Below are 21,214 nucleotides of genomic sequence, written 5' to 3'. Positions count from 1 at the left end.
TGAATCAGTAAGTGAATAAATGAATTGCTAGCAGAATGGCATTTAAAAAAATCAGTCTGTGCCTTAGAAAGAAAACACACACGTACACACTCACTTCAATATTTTCTTGACAGTTTCAAGACATCTCTCTGTCATTAGAAATTAAGATTTATTCTTATGTAGGAACTAACTTATGTAAATAGTGTCCAATTCACTATTGAAATAGTTGGATCCTGAAAAATATCAGCCCACTAATCAACACTTATGGAGATTCTATTAAATGCTTAACTCTGTGAATTAAACATTTTTTGGCTCTAAGCTGGTGAGAGTGAAGAGTTGAGCATTCCTTGTGATGTCTTAAAGCTTATGAAAGAGTGTAATAAGTCTGGCAACAAAATATCCAATCTTCTCACCTTTTGAAACCCCTCTTCTCTTCTTTATTTCCTTTGGTTCACCTCAATGTTTAAATAGGCAGAAATCTAGTTTTTGCATGATTTTCTTACAAAAAGTTGGTTTTTGTGGCCAAATAGATCACAGAGAAATTTTTCTTAAATATTGACATATGAGTAAGTTTCTTGTGATTTATAGTTCATCTGATATCACTATATTCCAGGAAAATGAACTAAAACCTTAACTTCATCAATTATTAGGATTGCACAAGGGACTAGATGCAGTGTCTAGTGGGAGACCAAAAGAGAATGCAGGAGAGGATGTTTTGTAAGTCACAAATCACTATTTAAATTTAATGATATATTTCTTAATTCTTAGAAATATTCCAAGAGAGAATATGGAGATCTTTTTCACATGGAAGTATCTGAGAGGTTGAAATTAATGAGATTTGGTTAGTCCCTTGGACTGCAAGGAGATCAAATCAGTCAATCCTAAAGGAAATCAATTCTGAATATTCATTGGAAGGACTGATGCTGAAGCTGAAGCTCCAATACTTTGGCCACCTGATGCAAAGAGCTGACTCATTAGAAAATGTCCTGATGCTGGGAAAGACTGAAGGCAGAAGAAGGGGATGACAGAGGATGAGATGGTTGGATGGCATCACTGACTCAATGGACATGAGTTTGAGCAAACACTGGGAGATGGCGAAGGACAGGGAAGCCTGGTGTGCTGCAGTCCACGGAGTCACAAAAAGCTGGACACCACTGAGTGACTGAACAACAACAAAAAAGATAAAGAATGAATAACTATGTTAGAATGAGGACACAATGGCTGGGGAAAATTAGGTCAAACAACAAGGAGGTCTGGATGTTAAAGGATCCCGTAAGTTAACATTGAATTTCATAATTATGGCAAAAAAATTATAAAATTGGAAAGCATGCCAGTGAAACTGGAATGAGGTATAAGAGAGGAATGGCCTACAAGTCTGTGATATAATTCAGAAGTGGATGATATAGTTGTTAGGGAGAAATAGTGCTTCTAAAATTATTTGTATATCATTAAGCATGGCATCCACATATGTATATGTGAAAAATGATTCAGAGACACATCTATGAAGACAGTGTACAGTATACATGCTTTAAAGTTCACGGGGTCTATACAATTACTCCATCAGGGTCTATTTCTAACTGTTAGGGAATGACTGTACTGTATTAAGCTCAATTTGATAACCCAATTGAATTATTTAAAGAGATCAGAGAAGGTGCCCCAAATTGCAGGACATTAAAATTGATCCTTGAATAGTAAGAGTTTTTTATTCTCTGTCCCTTCTTTCATAATTTTTAGGTATTCTTCTAAAATTTGATTGTACAAATACTTCCTATTCTTTGGTTTCTTTAAATGTCTCTCTTGTTTTGTTTTTGTTGTTCCTGTTGTTGTTGTTCTTAGCTGGAATTGTTTAAAAGTATTTTCAGAATTTCACTTTTTAATGATGCTCCAATCTCTGTTCCCACACAAAAATCATATTTGCATGTATCTTTCTACAGTAAGTTGCCTGCAATATGCCAGGTTTTTTTTTTTTTTATGCCAGGTTTTTGGTTGTTTACTTAGTTAATTTCTTCTCTCCTTTCAAAGGCATCTTCAAAATATGCCTTCCCTGACTTTCTAGTCTCCAACTAGGTCAAACAGCCCATTAAATGCAGGTAGTTTCCTCCTAGCATTCGTCAGTATTAGAACCAAATATGTAATGGAATAACTTTTGGTTGTTTTCTGTCATGACCTCCACTGTCTTCCCAGAACCAAATATGGTTGTTTTCATAGAGCAGGTATGCAAAAGATAATTATTGAATCAGTGAACAGATATAAGACTGAATAAGGGAAAAGCTATTCATCCACTAAGACGTATATCTTCTAAAAAGTCATTTTAGAAAACTGCACTGCAACATTTTTGTTAATAAAAACAAAAATTAAATGTCAAAATATCTATAAAATGTCAAAATGAATATTTCCAAGGGATAAAATTAAAGGGAATTTTATCTTATTTTTAAATCTAAATTCCATATATGTTTCTACAGTTAACATTTATTACTTCAGAATTAAAATAAAGTGCCTCAATCTGGTTTGTTTTTATATATATTTTTAGAAACACTTTCCTTTTTGGTTCCTATCTATTACTTGGGCTTCCATGATGGCTCAGTTGGTAAAGAATCCACCTGCAATGATATTACTTACTTAACATGTGAAATATCCTGCCCCTAAACTGGCATACTACTGTCTTATAGTTGTATAAGCAAACCCCAGAAGATAATGAAGGACCGGAGAAACTGGTGTGCTGCAGTCCATGGGTTCGAAGAGGCGGGCAGGACTTAGCAACAGAACAAAAACAAGTTGTATAAGGCTTTACAATTTTCCAAGCTTTCTTACCTATTTTAGCTCATATGACCTTCAAAAGAATTCCATAATATATGCAGACAGGTTTTGTTCCCATTCTCCAGAGGATTCTGTGATCACACTTTCATACCTATGTTTGATAATCTCTTCTTTTTCTACTACTATATTCTCCAAGATCTTTATCACTAAAAACGTAATTACTTATAACATCTAAATTTAAAAAGGCAGATACCTATGCTGTTTCATCTACTCCTTGAGGAATGAAGTCGTCAAAAAAGTGAGTCAAGGTTTCATTCTTTGATCCATCTTAACCACTTTACAAGAACCAGAAAGCTGAAAATTTCAAGATTATTAACTTTTTCATTTATTCAATAAATACTTACTAAGCAATTACAGTATATTAGGCACTACAGTTATAAGGGTGAAATATTTCCTCTGGCTTCATGCAATCTGCAACTTAAAGGAAGATAAACACATAAGGAAATACATGATAAACTTAAATACATGTATAAACACTCTGAGGCAAGGAAGAGCTTGTACCCTCTGAGGATGTGTGGGAAGGAATTGCTGGAGCAGAGAGCTTCAGAGCAAGAGTGTCCCAAGATGAAGAAGGTGAGATCAAATACAGCCCTTCCCTTCTCATTACATGAGATTTATTACATTCACAGGAATCAGCTTATGATTTCTCAGTCTTCATTATATTGAATCATTCTTTATCATGGTGTTATTGTTTAGCTGCTAAGTCTGCCCAACTCTTTTTTAAAAATTTATTTTAATTGGAGGCTAATAACTTTACAATATTGTGGTGGGTTTTGACATACATTGACATGAATCAGCCATGATGTACATGTGTCCCCCATCCTGAACCCTCCTCCCACCTTCCTCCCAAATCCATCCCTCAGGGTTGTTCCAGTGCACTGGCTTTGAGTGCCCTGTTTCGTGAATCAAACTTGGACTGGTGATCTATTTCACATATCATAATATACATGTTTCAATGCTATTCTGTCAAATCATCCCACCCTCGCCTTCTCCCACAGAGTCCAAAAGTCTGTTCTTTATATCTGTGTCTCTTTTGCTGTCTCACATATAGGGTCATCATTACCATCTTTCTAAATTCCATATATATGCATTAATGTACTGTACTGGTATTTTTCTTTCCGACTTACTTCACTCTGTATAATAGGCTCCAGTTTCATCCACCTCATTAGAACTAATTCAAATGTGTTCTTTTTAATAGCTGAGTAGTATTCCATTGTGTATATGTACCACAGCTTTCTTATCCATTTATCTGCCAATGGACATCTAGGTTGCTTCCATATCCTAGCTATTGTAAACAGTGCTGCAATGAACATTGGGGTACATGTGTCTCTTTCAATTCTGGTTTCCTCGGTGTGTATGCCCAGCAGTAGTATTCCTGGGTCATATGGAAGTTTTATTTCCAGTTTTTTAAGGAATCTCCACACTGTTCTCCATAGTGGCTGTACTAGTCCAAATCTTTTTTGATCCCACAGGTCTGCCAGGCTCCTCAGTCCATGGAATTTCCTAGGCAAGAATACTGGAGTGGTTACAATTTCCTTCTCCAAGGGATCTTCCCAACCCAGAGATCTAATCCACGTCTCCTGGCAGGGGTATTCTCTACCAATGAGACACCAGGGAAGCCCAGTCTTTACCGTAAGTCCTTTCTATCAATTCCCAATAACAACTTCAAGAAATGAGTTAACTTCTTACATTAAAAAAAAAAAACTTCACTTTGTTTATTATGCTCATATTGTGCACTGCACAGAGGAAATTGAGTGTCACTGTGATGTAGGATGGCACCCCACTCCAGTACTCTTGCCTGGAAAATCCCCTGGATGGAAGAGCCTGTTAGGCTGCAGTCCATGGGGTTGTGAAGAGTTGGACACATCTGAGCGACTTCACTTTCACTTTTCACTTTCATGCATTGGAGAAGGAAATGGCAACCCACTCCAGTGTTCTTGTCTGGAGAATCCCAGGGACAGGGGAGCCTGGTGGGCTGCCGTCTATGGGGTCTCACAGAGTCGGACACGACTGAAGCAACTTGGCAGCAGCAGCAGCAGCAGCAGTGATGTACGATAGTACTTCTTAATTAGCAAATTTTTTGCTATTTTTACATCATTATTATTTATCTTTAATTTTTACAAATTCTTCAGTTCAGTTCAGTTCAGTCATTCAGTCATGTCCGACTTTTTGTGACCCCATGAATCACAGCACGCCAGGCCTCCCTGTTCATCACCATCTCCCGGAGTTCACTCAAACTCACATCCATCGAGTCTGTGATGCCATCCAGCCATCTCATCCTCGGTCGTCCCCTTCTCCTCCTGCCCCCAATCCCTCCCAGCATCAGAGTCTTTTTCAATGAGTCAACTCTTCTCATGAGGTGGCCAAAGTACTGGAGTTTCAGCTTTAGCATCATTCCTTCCAAAGAAATCCCAGGGTTGATCTCCTTCAGAATGGATTGGTTGGATCTCCTTGCAGTCCAGGGGACTCTCAAGAGTCTTCTTCAACACCACAGTTAAAAAGCATTAATTCTTCAGTGCTCAGCCTTCTTCACAATCCAACTCTCACATCCATACATGACCACAGGAAAAACCATAGCCTTGACTAGACGGACCTTAGTCGGCAAAGTAATGTCTCTGCTTTTCAATATGCTATCTAGGTTGGTCATAACTTTTCTTCCAAGGAGTAAGCGTCTTTTAATTTCATGGCTGCAGTCACCATCTGCAGTGATTTTGGAGCCCAGAAAAATAAAGTCTGACACTGTTTCCACTGTTTCCCCATCTATTTCCCATGAAGTGATGGGACCAGTTGCCATGATCTTCGTTTTCTGAATGTTGAGCTTTAAGCCAACTTTTTTGCTCTCCTCTTTCACTTTCATCAAGAGGCTTTTTAGCTCCTCTTCACTTTCTGCCATAAGGGTGGTGTCATCTGCATAGGTAAGGTTATTGATATATCTCCCAGCAATCTTGATTCCAGCTTGTGTTTCTTCCAGTCCAATGTTTCTCATGATGTACTCTGCATAGAAATTAAATAAGCAGGGTGACAATATACAGCCTTGATGTACTCCTTTTCCTATTTGGAACCAGTCTGCTGTTCCATGTCCAGTTCTAACTGCTGCTTCCTGACCTGAATATAGGTTTCTCAAGAGGCAGGTCAGGTGGTCTGGCATTCCCATTTCTTTCAGAATTTTCCACAATTTATTGTGATCCACACAGTCAAAGTCTTTGGCATAGTCAATAAAGCAGAAATAGATGTTTTTCTGGAACTCTGTTGCTTTTTCCATGATGCGGAATGAAGCAGGGCAAAGACTAATAGAGTTTTACCAAGAAAATGCACTGTTCATAGCAAACACCCTCTTCCAACAACACAGGAGAAGACTATACACATGGACATCACCAGATGGTCAACACTGAAATCAGACTGATTATATTCTATGCAGCCAAAGATGGAGAAGCTCTATACAGTCAACAAAAACAAGACCAGGAGCTGACTGTGGCTCAGATCATGAACTCCTTATTACCAAATTCAGACTCAAATTGAAGACAGTAGGGAAAGCCACTAGACCATTCAGGTATGACCTAAATCAAATCCCTTATGATTATCCAGTGGAAGTGAGAAATAGATTTAAGGGCCTAGATCTGATAGATAGAGTGCCTGAGGAACTATGGAATGAGGTTTGTAACATTGTACAGGAGACAGTGATCAAGACCATCCCCATGGAAAGAAATGCAAAAAAGCAAAATGGCTGTCTGGGGAAGCCTTACAAATAGCTGTGAAAAGAAGAGAGGCGAAAAGCAAAGGAGAAAAGGAAAGATATAAGCATCTGAATGCAGAGTTCCAAAGAATAGCAAGAAGAGATAAGAAAGCCTTCTTCAGTGATCAATGCAAAGAAATAGAGGGGAAAAAAAAAAACAGAATGGGAAAGACTAGAGTTCTCTTCAAGAAAACTAGAGATACCAAGGGAACATTTCATACAAAGATGGGCTCAATAAAGGACAGAAATGGTATGGACCTAACAGAAGCAGAAGATATTAAGAAGAGGTGGCAAGAATACATGGAAGAACTGTACAAAAAAGATCTTCATGACCCAGATAATCATGATGATGTGATCACTAATCTAGAGCCAGACATCTTGGAAAGTGAAGTCAAGTGGGCCTTAGAAAGCATCACTATAAACAAAGCTAGTGGAGGTGATGGAATTCCAGTTGAGCTGTTTCAAATCCTGAAAGATGATGCTGTGAAAGTGCTGCACTCAGTATGCCAGCAAATTTGGAAAACTCAGCAGTGGCCACAGGACTGGAAAATGTCAGTTTTCATTCCAATTCCAAAGAAAGGAAATGCCAAAGAATGCTCAAACTACAAATTCTTAGAACCTTATATATATGATTCTATATAGAAAGCTGGTGATAAGTAACTTCCTAATTAATATGCAAACAGTTTATTTATGAAATAATAGAAATGAAAACTTAAACTTCCATAGAAATTCCACAAAGAGTCCTGCAGCAGATTTTTGAAATACAAGAAATATTAATCTATGATTTGTTGTAAGTTTAGATTTTCTTTTACTGGAATTGTATTACATATTGTCAATATGACTTTTCCAACTACAGCCAAAGGTGTAAGCATGTTTCCCTCTTGGCTCAGACAAAGCCATATATGTGCAAAATTTATGGCTCATAAGAGAGTGTAGCTCATCAAGATGATAGATCTAGATAGAGGAATAATTTCTATGTAATGAAATCCAAGTAAGACATGAGGTTTCAAAGGGAGGGAATGCAGAGGCCACCTAACCTAGGGGGAAAGAAACCTCTTACTGTTCACTCAGGAAAGAAGAAACAAGGATGGAGAGAGATACAAATGCAATCACAGAAATGAGGTTATCACTGGATGCTAGTGTGAAGGTTGACCTTCAAGACAACAGTGATACACTGAAGAGAACAGTCAATAGTGCTGTAGTCAATATACACACTTTTTTGTTGTTAATGTAGGAAATAACTGAAAAATGATCATTAGATTGGATTTAAAGACAATATTTTGTGATCTTATAAACAATTTTCCAGGGAAACAAATCAAAATTTAGATATATGTATATTTGAATATTTATTTAACTTGATCAGTTCTATAACTGACACGTCTTACACCTGTTAGCTTCATCATGTCTTCTAAAATTCTGATTATGAACATTTCTGTGACAGTGAAAACTTACTTGCACACACTAGAAAGGTAGAACTCTGCATCATAAAGGTGAACTTTTAATAAACCTATACTTTTTAACTCTCTATTTTTCTACTCTCAATTCAAGAAAGACAAGCATTTCCAGTAACTTTGAACATATTAATCATGCCTCAAGTTAGAGCTCTTGATACAGTCTGCTTAACATCGCTTTGCCTTTTGAGTTTGGTACTTTAACTAACAAGACATTTTCTCTTGAATCCTAGTGTGTTAGCTATGTACACAAAACCCTCAGATCATTAAATTAGTTGGTTCAGTTGATTAGAGAACACATTTCTAATGCAAATAAGGTCATTAAATCCCCCAGAAGCCAGTTACCTTTGTCCTCAGGGCACAGTCTACACTGAAAATAATAGCCAGTTTTCTTATCATGCGTACCTTTAGCCTCAAGGTAAACCAGATGAGAAAATGAGGATGACAGAGCTCAAATCTATATGCAGTGGAGTAAAAAAAGCAACTCAGTTCATTCTTCAAACAATGTATGGAAATGCTATCTTCTTGTAGGGAAAAAATAAGCAATTTTTGATGTGACAGTCTCTTATAATTGGATCAATTGATCATTATTGCTTCTGCTTGTATACTTCAGTTCAGTCCAGTTCAGTCATTCAGTCGTGTCCCACTCTCTGCGACACCATGAATTGCAGCACGCCAGGCCTCCCTGTCCATCACCATCTCCCGGAGTTCACTCAGACTCACGTCCGTCAAGTCAGTGATGCCATCCAGCCATCTCATCCTCTGTCGTCCCCTTCTCCTCCTTCCCCCAATCCCTCTCAGCATCAGAGTCTTTTCCAATGAGTCAACTCTTTGCATGAGGTGGCCAAAGTACTGGATTTTCAGCTTTAGCATCATTCCTTCCAAAGAAAACCCAGGGCTGATCTCCTTCAGAATGGACTGGTTGGATCTCCTTGCAGTCCAAGGGACTCTCAAGAATCTTCTCCAACACCACAGTTCAAAAGCATCAATTCTTCAGCACTCAGCTTTCTTCACAGTCCAACTCTCACATCCATACATGACCACTGGAAAAACCATAGCTTTGACTAGACAGAGCTTTGTTGGCAAAGTAATGTCTCTGCTTTTCAATATGCTCTCTAGGTCGGTCATAAGTTTCCTCCCAAGGAGTAAGCGTCTTTTAATCTCATGGTTGCAGTTACCATCTGCAGTGATTTTGGAGGCCCCCAAAATAAAGTCTGACACTGTTTCCACTGTTTCCCCATCTATTTCCCGTGAAGTGATGGGACTGGATGCCATGATCTTCGTTTTCTGAATGTTGAGCTTTAAGCCAACTGTTTCACTCTCCTCTTTCACTATACTTACATATCTATAAAAGTTTATTTGTGCAGAAGAAGGCTAGAAAAGTGAGAAAGACATTACATTAGGGAAAGGGATATACTGAGATTGGAATAGAGGGAACTTAGAAACCATCTCTTCTCATTTTACAAAAAGGAAGACTGAGGACTGGAAAGAATGAGGGAGTGACTTATCTGATGTGAAAATGATGCACACACAGCATTTAAACTAGTGGACTTGGTGTAAAACATAATGCAAATTGCCCTGCACATAATGTAAACACACAAAAGTAGGAGTGGAAGAGAGTTGGTTAAGTTAAAGACTGGTCCCATACATTCTAAGAGCTCTTGGGAAGCTGAGGCAGTCCAGAGTGTCATCTTCAGTTTTTCTGCTTTTTAAAAAAAGTCCTCTTTTTGAGACAGAACTCTTTTAAAGCCTAGCATTGCTTTCCAGCTTTGTGATTTCAGATGTTTCTAGTGTATTATCTGATAGACAGCAAAATCTTCATATACCCAGGATTTTCTTTCCTTAATTTTAGGGAAAAACAGGTTTCTCTCATTGCTGCTCCCCATCTCTCCTTGAGGAAATGAGGCATGATTACTGAAGTGCTTCTGGAAGAATTGCATCATCTCGCATGTAGAATTCCTTTGGGTGAAATTCAATAAGATGTATGCAGGAGAAAGCTCACTTTTCAAAATGTGTCTTGTTTTTTTTAATGATTCTCATTTAGCATCAGTTATCCTATTAGCCACAGATGTTCATTCCACCTTATATAAATGCCATATCGAGATGCAACGCTTAGCAACTTGCTGTCTGGTTTTGCTCTTTTGGATAATTCGTTCTGAAGTGAGAGATACCTCAGACAGGAGGTGTGGCTCTTCTTCAGTCTATGATTGTGGGGTTCAAAGTTGTGGCAGGAGTGAAGGCAACATGCAACTACCCCTCAAACACAGAAACGTATTCTTCTGAAGCACAGCAAGATATTGTGTCTGGAGGCCTAAGTATATCTCCAGTTTACTTCAGTTTACTCCCTGTTCCTCCTCCCCAAGACACATACTTATCATACTCCATAAAACTTAGATATAGGCAAGGTAGCATTTAAAAAATAAATGCTAGTGTTCATCAAGTTTCTGGGGAGAAAATAAGATTAAGAAAAGTTCTACAAAATTGTAAAGAACATGAAACATCTGATTTCATATAACTAGCAAAAGATTTCATATAACTAGCAAACTGTCTCAAGTCTGATTTCATATAACTAGCAAAATGTCTCAAATTTGACAGCTTAAATAATACTGAGTACAAATGTATATAGATCTTTTTAATTTTCACTGAGACTGTGACTTTCAGTCCACAGCCAGAAAAGAACTAAACTCCTGAGTCAAAGAGCCTGTAATGAAATGAATTCTACCAAAGCCACAGAGAGAATTTGGAAGCAGATCCTGCAACAACAGAACCTTGAGATGACTGTGGTCATAGCCTATGCCTGCCTGGGAACTTTGTAAGTGACTTTGACTTGAACTGAAGGACCCAACTTAATTATGCTTGAATTCCTGACGCACAGAAACTGTAAGATAATAAAGGTTGTTTTAAGCCTCTAAGTCTTGGAGTAATGTGTTACACAGCAATAGATAATTTATACACACTTCATAAAATGTTCCTAGTGGATACTAATCTTCATTGCTGAATGACACCATCATTTTGGAATTTCCTCACAAACTATTTTGCATTGTATGCATGTGTGCTCAGTTGCTCAGTAACGTCCAGTTCTTTGCGATCCCATGGACTGTAGCCTACTATGCTGCTCTGTCCATGGGATTTCCCAGGCATGAATACTGGAGTGGGTTGCCATTTCCTTCTGCAGGGGATCTTCCTATCCCATGTCTCCTGCATTGGCAGGTGGGCTCTTTTTACTGCTGAGATTGGCCACTTTTAAATGCTGTTCTGCAGAGTCCTAATGGGTGCTGCTGCTGCTGCTAAGTCACTTCAGTCATGCCCAACTCTGTGCGACCCCAGAGACGGCAGCCCACCAGGCTCCCCTGTCGCTGGGATTCTCCAGGCAAGAATACTGGAATGGGTTGCTGTTTCCCCCTCCAATGCATGAATGTGAAAAGTGTAAGTGAAGTCATTCAGTCGTGTCCAACTCTTAGCGACCTCATAGACTGCAGCCTACCAGGTTCATCCGTCCGTGGGATTTTCTAGGCAAGAGTACTGGAGTGGGGTGCCATTGCCTTCTCTGGCCCTAATGGGTGGGTATGTATAAATATGCATGTGTTTTTGTGTGTGTAGTATGGTTTTGTGTTTAAGAGGAAATCTAAATGATAAAGTTAAGTGAGCAGGACTCTAGGCCCATTTCCCCTGACTTAACTAGAACACTTCCTCTTTTACCTTCTAAATACATTTGGATAAAGTTTAACAGGGGAGTGAGGGTGTTATCTTTTTTTTTTAATTTTTATTTTTACTTTATTTTGCTTTACAATACTGTATTGGTTTTGCCATACATTGACATGAATCCACCACGGGTGTACATGAGTTCCCAATCCTGAACCCCCCTCCCACCTCCCACCCCATATCATCTCTCTAGGGTGTTATCTTTTAAAGTTTTAAAATTACTGACAAATATTTCATGTATTATGTCTTATCTACCACTGAACTTAATACAATATAAGCTTTTTAAAAACCAGGAACAAGGAACAATTAAATACTTTTAGGCAGCCTGGAATTTTCTTTCAGGTATTCAAATCTAAAGTTTTTAACCTAGAACTCTGAAATTGCACTTTATAAAATATAATATACTCAGTCAGGTACAATAAAACTAGAGAGTATAAATCAGGCAACAGTATTACCACTTTACAGTCTGAGAATGTGATTAGCATGACAATAAATTTAGGGAACAAAATCGATTCTATGCCTGAATGACCATTTAAGCCATAAAACAATAGATTCTCAGAATTGAAAAAGATTATAAAGGTGATCATTACTTAAAATACACACCGATACCTTAACCTCCTTATAAGCTCTTATCATGTGGTTAGTCTTTTCTGCAAAAGTGTGATACCAAACTGGAGGCTTAAAGAATAAGTTCACAACTTGGACTGAGGATATGTTCCCTGGAAATCCAGAATCTGAGTACACACATCCTCAATAAGAATTAGATATGCTTACTGTAATTGTAAAATCAGTGCCCATGGAAGTAAACTATTCTATACTGTAAGAAGGTACAACACAGTACATCCATCCATTCACTCATTTATACTCTCATTTGTTCTCTATGGCACACACAACTTTTCAAAAGTGTTGTCTACATTCATCTACTCTTCTCCACTTGCTCACCCTTCCATGCGTTACACAATTCTCTGTACTATGTCATCCACTTTTACCACTCAGCTGAAATTGCTCTTCCTAAGGTTAACTATGATATTATATGACAGTATTTCTTCCTGAGACTCTCTAACACAGGATTAGAATGCCAATTCACCAAGATGTTGTACTTCATTAGCTATAGAAGATAAGAGGAAATGAGGGCCACAGATGATTCCTAAATCAGTTTTAATAACCAGGTTACTGCATCTGCAATCTGCATCCCAAGGATATTTCTGGAGTGCTTGCTCAGATTCACCCCACCCCCAACCCTTAACATCTCTTAGACTTTGTTGTGATCACGTCAGTACTCTTTAAAGAGAGTAACAAAAAAGGAGAAGGGCAATGAGAAGAGAGAAAAATCATGAGGAAAGAATAAGAGTGGAAATAAAAGGAGGAGCTCTTGATTGTGAGTTGGAAGTGAGGCGTGACAACAGAAAGTTTTGGGCACAGCTGTGGCACGTAAGCGACTTGATTAGCAGTTGGAACAAGCAAAATGATGTTAAGAGATGTTGTGTTTATCTTTTAAAAATACAAAAAAAAATTTAATAACTATTTAATACAGCAGCTCAGCAGTAAAGAATCTACCTGAAATATAGGAGATGAGGGTACGATCCCTGGATCAGGAAGATCCCCTGGAGAAGGAAATGACAACTCACTCCAGTATTCTTGCCTGAGAAATCCCATGGACAGAGGAGCCTGGAAGGCTACAGTCCACGGGGTCATAAAAGAGTTGCATACAATTTAGAGACTAAACAACAAAAACAACAATATGACATTTAGACCTCCATTTCACTTTTTCCCTAGGACCTACAAATGCTAAGGTTAGACTTTTGTAGTATTATTATGTTTTGAATGGTGTGAGAGAGGTGAATAAGATGGAAAAGACATTTAGGGAGAATTTTACATACATAAAGCTGTAAAACAGGCTAGCATATTTGTCTAGCCTTACAATTTCTACCTTTTGATGGATTAGTCTATTTGTATTTAATGCTATTATAGATATATTTGGATTTGTATCTGCCATTTTATTTTTTGTTTTCTTTGTATTTTTCTTTTCTTTGAGCTTCTATTCCTCCTTTACCACCTTCTTTGCATTAAGTAAATATTTTCTAATGTGTCATGTAAAAATTTTTTACACTCTATAGTTTTGAAGTTTTTAATTTCTAGTATTTCTTTTCTTTTTTTTTAGTTATTACTATAAGGTTTGCCACATACATCTTAACTTAGACTCAGCTTTAGATTTATACTCATGAAATTACAATGACACATAGAAGCATTTTTCCTATATGTTTCTATTTTTTCCTTTTTGTGGTATTATTATTATATACATCAATTAATGTGTAAGCCTAGTAATACATTGTTCTAATCACAGTCGACCCTTGAATTAACCATCCATGTAGTCAAAAATCCACATAAAACTTCACAGTTGGCCCTTCATCTCCATAGTTCTGCATCTGTGAATTCAACCAAACTTGGATGGTGTAGTACTGTTGTAAGAATTTAGTAAAAAAATCTGCAAGTAAGTGGATCTGCACAGTTCATCTGTTGTTATTTTTGTAGCCAATTGCAGCTTTGCTTCTACCCACCTCCTTCTGCAATTACTGGCAAATATATTACATTTTTATATGGTAAACACTCAAAAATATATTATATACATATTATTTTATATAACTGCTTTTAAAATAAGTTGAGAGAAGAAAGGAAAAAAAATCCATTTATGCTGTTCTTTTTATAATTATAGTTACCTTTCTCTATATTTTGGATTTTTGTCAGTGGATTCAAATTACCATCTGGAATCACCCTCTTTTATCCTAAAGAACCTCCTTTAGTATGCCTCATAAAGGAATTCTGCCTGTCAAAAATTCTGTTTTGTTTTTCTGAGACTGTCTTTGTTTAGCCTTCAGCTTTAAAAGATAGCCTTGCTGGATATAGGATTTGGGTGGGGGTTTTTTGAGCACTTTGAGTACATTATTCCACTGCCTTCAGTCGTCCATTATCTATGTTGGAAAATTGGCTGTTAATTTTATTGACTTCCTTGGCAAGTGGTGGGTTTCCCAGGTGACTCACTGGTAAAGAATCTGCCTGCCAATGCAAGTGATGCAAGTTCAATCCCTGGGTCAAGAAGATCCCCTGCAGAAGGAAATAGCAACCCACTCCAGTATTCTTGCCCAGGAAAGCCCACAGACAGAGGAGCCTGGCAGGCTACAATTCATGTGGTTACAAAGAGTCGGAAACAACTTAGCAGCTACACATCAACAACTTGTAAGTGATGAGTCATTTTTCTTTTTCCACTTTCAAGATTTTCTCCATTCTTGACCTTTAGTGATTTAATGTATTGTGTCTGTTTATAGATCCTACTTGGAGTTCGTTGAGTTTCTTGGATGTGTGATAGTGAAAGTGTTAGTCACTCAGTTGTGTCCAACTGTGACAATATGGACTGTAACCTGCCAGGTTCCTCTGATCCATGGAATTTTCCGGGGAACAATACTGCAGTGGTAGCCATTTCCTTGTTCAGTGGATCTTCCTGACCCAGGGATAAAACCTGGATCCCCTGCATTTCAGGCAGATTCTTTACTATCTGAGCCACCACAGAAGCCCCCTTGAGTGTCTAGCTTAGTGTTTTTCAAAAAAAAAAAAAAAAATAGGGGTGTTACCAGCCATTATTTCTTAGAATAATTTTTCTGCCTCTTTCTTTCTCTGAATGACATCCTCACTTTAGGAACTGAGCACTTAATGGAGAGGTGCAGTATCTTCTCAGCCTGCCTTTCCTCATGAGCCAGGGAAAGAGTGGTAAAGACCCCAATATTATCAGCAGTTCTTTGCCCTAAGTAGAGTCTTCAATCCATGAGTAATGGTTTGGCAAAAGGGAACTCCCACCTCACAACCAGATTCATCTGAAACATAATCTCAGCAATAGGTAACTGGGGACAGAATAAGAAACAATGATGTCCTATTGCTCTCAAAAACAAATCCCTTTTCTGGGGACTGGAGTGAGAGAGAGCTTTGTTCTTGGCTGTGTGCGTCTGCCCCAAAATAGTATAAGTCTGCCCCCAAAGGGGCACAATAGTGTCCCACTGAGTTGAATGGAAGAAGAAGGGAGCCATCTTGGCTCAAATACCACATATTCATGCTTTTCTTATTGAAATTTCATGAATAAATGTTTCTTCATTTGCTGTGTACTTCAAAATTGTTTTTAGAAGCTTTAAAATGCCTTTTTTAAAGAAACAGTTGTACCATTTTCATAGGCCAGTTAGTCTACAAAGCTCCTTACACTGTCTTGCCAGCATAGTCTGGCATGTTTGGCCAATTAGGTGATTTGCAAGCTGTCTAGTGCTGTTGGAGCATTCGGGACATGAAAGTTTTTGTGATAGATGAATTCGGAAAGGTAAGAAGTAGACATAGAATTTTTTTTAGCAATGAATTGTTACTGAAGAGTTTTAAGCAGAAGAGAAATAGGAGCAAATATACATTAGAGAGCAATGATTTTTTAAAAAGCCAATGAAGCCAGTGTGACTTTTTAGGGTACTTTAGTAACTATATGTGTGTCTCTATCACTGTACTGACTTCCACTGATGAATCAGATGATGATTTAATACAAGAGAATTACTTGAATATTATACATTTTATGAAGGATGGAGTATAATTGTAAAAAAAAGAGGAGATCTAGATTGCTTCCCTGATCTAGGAAATGTTATGTATTATATTGGTCTTGGATATTCATAGTGCGTATTAGCATATAAAAGACTTCAGAAGTACTGACACAAAGAAATTTATTTAACTTTGTTTATCTACAGTTCTCAAAATTATTTACCATTAGGGCTCTTTTTCATGTATCAGCTAAAATACAGTTCTGAAATTCTGAAAATATTAAAAGATTTTTTAAAGGTGAGTGACAAGTTTCTAACTCATAAAATATTCATGAAGTGAAATAGCTTATAAAAACAAATGGATAATTATGTCTAATGTTAAATTCTAAGGGAAACCATGTATCCATGGGGACAATTTAAAAACAAAAACAAAAACAGTATACCTTTAGAACTGTGTATGGGAAAAGCAAGGAAGAAATCTACTTGAGACATTTATTTGGAAATCTTTAATAGTGTTACGTTTTCAGTGTTTGGTAATTAATTGAACATTCAAATATGATCCAGAATTATTCAGTGACTAAAGAGTAAGTTGGGTGATTAAGTGGGGGTTATTTTACATCAAAAAATGCAAAGTAACTATGAAATAATTAGGTGGATTTTATACATCACAAAAGTTAACCTTGAACTGTTTGCAAAGGAGAGATTTTTTTTTCCAAAAAGCCTTTGCAAAATATCAATATCATTAGTATTAGCATATTCTCTATTAAAGTATTGATTTTGGGAAAGGAAATATGTACATTTTTCTCATTTGAAAATGAACCCAGGAGATTTCGGAATCAAAAGAAGACAATAAATGTAGACTAACCTATTCTTCTCAACCTAAGAGAAAACACAGAGGATAAGAAAATGAAGAAAAAAATGCTACAGATAAGGTTCATGTCTCATTTCAGTTCAGTTCAGTTGCTCATTCATGTTCAACTCTTTGTGACCCCATGGACTGTAGCACACCAGGCTTCCCTGTCCATCACCAACTCCCAAAGCCTGCTCAAACTCTTGTCCATCGAGCCGGTTATACCATCGAATGATCTCATCCTCTGTCATCCCCTTCTCCTCCTGCCTTCAATCTTTCCCAGTATCAGGGTCTTTTCCAATGAGTCAGTTCTTTGCATCAGGTGGCCAAAGTAATGAAGCTTCAGCTTCAACGTCAGTCCTTCCAATGAATACTCAGGACCGATTTTCTTTAAAACTGACTAGTTTGATCTCCTTGCAGTCCCAGGGACTCTCAAAAGTCTTCTCCAACACCACAGTTCAAAAGCATCAATTCTTTGGTGCTCAGCTTTCTTTATAGTCCAACTCTCACATCCATACATAACTACTGGAAAAATCAGTCTTGACTAGATGGACCTTTGTTGACAAAGTAATGTCTCTGCATTTTAATATGCTATCATAACTTTCCTTTCAAGGAGTAAGCATCTTTTAATTTCATGGCTGCAATCACCATCTGCAGTGATTTTGGAGCCCAAAAAATTAAAGTATTTCCTGCCATATCAGTAAACAAGAATGTCACAGCCATCAGGAGTTGCAGCCCTTCAAATATGAATTTCTGAGCCCATGAAGAAGAATGCCTGCTATCCAGCAGCCATCGAGCTGCCACCCTACAGAGTAAGGAACTAAAGAGGTGAATAATCAAATTGCAGGATGCTAGCCCCAGTAGCTGAGATGCATGAGAAAGAAATGATTTCAGGAAGCCTGGACTCTTGCATCTTCCCATCCACAGAAAAGTGCTAAATTCCTTAACATGAGATATCTGAAAGTAGAAGTGTTAGCCGCTCAATCCTGTCTGACTCTGTGCGACTCCATGGACTGAAACCCACCAGGCTCCTCTCTCCATGGATTCTCCAAGCAAGAATACTGGAGTGGGTAGCCATTCCCTTCTCCAGGGGATCTTCCCGATCCAGCAATCAAACGAGGGTCTCCTGCATTGCAGGCAGATGCTTTACCATCTGAGCCACCAGGGAAGCCCAGAAATATCTGGTTTTCCTTAATTAACAATAATCTTTTGATGTTCATACTACCCACCCCTTGTTGCAAGCTTCTATATAACATGACTCCTCCCCCAAGCTCCTGGGAACAGTTCTCTCTGGGTCACTTGGGATGCTATCTCTTTGGCTTGAAGTCCTAAAAATTCCCACCAAATAAAATATAACTCTCAATGTCTAGGTTGGGACTACTTTTTAAGTCAACACATTCTATCTCAGTCTTTTATTTTCTCCTATCCACAGTACCTGGACAGTGAGTTCTTTTCTCCATTTTGTAGAACCTGGACAGTGAGTTCTCTTCATATAAGTGTTGGTAAGTATTTGTGGCATGAATTGTTCTCTTGTAACTGAAAAGATGATTCAAATGATTGGCATGTGGCCCACAGTCATTTTCTTACATTGTTTTCACATTGTTCCTTATTCACTTTACTGCCTTCAGGACCTTTTTTATTTATGGTTTTGTTGCTTCAACACTGAGGTGTTTGGATAAAGATTAAAGCATAAATGTAGATTTTTATTATATATCCTCTAAAGCACTCTTTTCAGAATTTCTCATGGATAGCTTTCTAAAGAATGTGATTATTTTTGGACCCAGACTGAAAGCCACTTCTTCTTAAAGGACTGAATTAGCTTTGAAATCTTTTTAAAGAAATATTTTTTGTACAAATTAGACTGAGTAAGACTATAGTTTCCAAGAACCTTAAAATGATATTTAAGTCCTGAAAGAGAACCACAATCAATTAATTTTCCCCCAAAATCAGTACTTAGCTGTGTGCAAAAACAGGTACTTAATTTTCTCTGATAGGAAAGAAGTCCCCGAACTCAATGTACAAGAAACGATCAGGGAGCAACTAAGTAATAGTTTGTAAGTTTCTGTCTTTACTGGCAAACCAATTTTAAAGGAGGAAGAAACTGAGATGAACTTGAGTAGTCAGGGAAATTGCATCACAGACAAGCAACTGACCTGATAATTGATCTGGCCCCAAACTAAGTCATGATGTTTGTATAGCAGAGGGGGAAAAGAGGCTACTTCCAGACCACCGGCAGTGTCAATCAATACACAGAGGGAGAGAAAGCTGAGGGTGGCTTGTATGAAAGAAGGAAGTAGGATAATTTGACTTGGATAGGTGAGCATTCATGTGTGTGAGCATGGTGGCCTGGGGTTGGGAGTAAATTGAGTTTATAGATTGAGTGGAAACAAGAATAGACAACCCTGAAAATCAGACAAAGGAATTTGAGTCCATGGATTAAGTAACAGAATCACTAAATGCTTAAGTACAGCAGGCTGAAGAATGTGTCTTCAAAGGATCCACCTTACTGTTGTCTAATGGATTGGAGGTAGGGGAGGCTTAAAGTCATTGGAAAAATGGGCTAAATCTGAAAGACACTTCCAAGTAGCAAAGAGGAATTTGAATTTTCTGGCCTGTGAAAACAATGATTCTTTTGACAAAGTAAATAATTAAGAAAAGAGTCAGAGTTGGGTTTTTTGGTTGCTGTTGTTTTCTTTAGAAAGAGAAATACAAAGATTTCATTTTAGACAGATAAACATTGGAATAGTTATAGAATAGTGAGTAGAGAAGCCCAGAAAACAGGAATAAGAAATACAATTGAGAGTTGACATACTATGTCACATCTGGAAATTCATGTTTGGAAACTTTGAGTGGATGGCTGAGAAGCTACCCCTAACTCCATAAAAGTGAACGAGAGGTATGACAGTTGCAGTTTATTCTGAAATAAAACAATGAAAACATCAACTTTTGCAAACTAACCCTGTGGTTGGTTCCTGTCCTCAAACTACCATAGTTAGATAGTCCTGTGCAAACTAGTATACTTAAAAGTGACAAGTATTTAAAGCAGACACAAGAGTGTCCAGAGTGAGGGGGTGCACTTTCTAATTTTTATCTCTTTAGCAATATTATGGAAGAGGTGAACCCACACATCACATGGATATGCAATTAGTAAGAAAACATTTAATAAAAATCCCACTGTACAATGGAGTTAGAGTATGATGAATTTAGAAAAGAGTCTGACTTAGCAACATCCAAATAAAATCTAATTAAACCCCAAACCTTCACCTTACATGTGTCCTACCACTTTAGCAGCCTAAAACATTCTAAAAATAAAAGCTCATTTTCAAATGCTTTTCCATATCTCAAAAGCTGAAGGCAAAAATCAGAAACTCCTGAAAAAGTACCTTTAATGCCATTAATGAAATGTAAAACAGATGCATCTGTGTATTACTAACTACAAGTCTTCAAAGAATGTGACTATTGTTTTAATAAAACAAGCTTAAAGCATGCCTTCTGGATTCATTCTAATATCTATGAACTGTAATGTTAGGAACAGAACAAGAAATCTCTATGGCGTAAAGGCAGCTTATCCTTTTAAATTTTTAACTAAAATAATTGAGAAGAGCTTAGTTTTGAAAAGATGGTTCATTATTCAAGTTGTGCCAGCTTTTTAGAATAAGAATAAATGCCAGTCATTTATTTATCAACTCTAAGCCCACTAACTTTGGATCCCATGGTCATTCTGCACTGTCCCATCTCTCTGAATATCTGCTTCATTTCTCTCTCCAGATTTCTACCCTTCAACGTTTAGGAAGAATCTCAACTGGTTCCTAAATAAGTATATGTTATACTTGTGTGACATTATCTCTTCTTTCTTTAAGCCTGTAAAACTTACTATTTAATACTACTGTATAATTACTTAATATGTCATATATGCAGAGAAGGCACTGGCGACCCACTCCAGTACTCTTGCCTGGAAAATCCCATGGATGGAGGAGCCTAGTGGGCTGCAGTCCATGGGGTCGCTAAGAGTTGGACACAACTGAGCGACTTCACTTTCTCTTTTCGCTTTCATGCATTGGAGAAGGAAATGGCAACCCACTCCAGTGTTCTTGCCTGGAGAATCCCAGGGACGGGGGAGCCT

Source organism: Oryx dammah, unplaced genomic scaffold (assembly GCF_014754425.2).
Source record: "Oryx dammah isolate SB20612 unplaced genomic scaffold, SCBI_Odam_1.1 HiC_scaffold_18, whole genome shotgun sequence".
Lineage (NCBI taxonomy): Eukaryota > Metazoa > Chordata > Mammalia > Artiodactyla > Bovidae > Oryx > Oryx dammah.
This window is presented reverse-complemented; position numbering follows the sequence as displayed.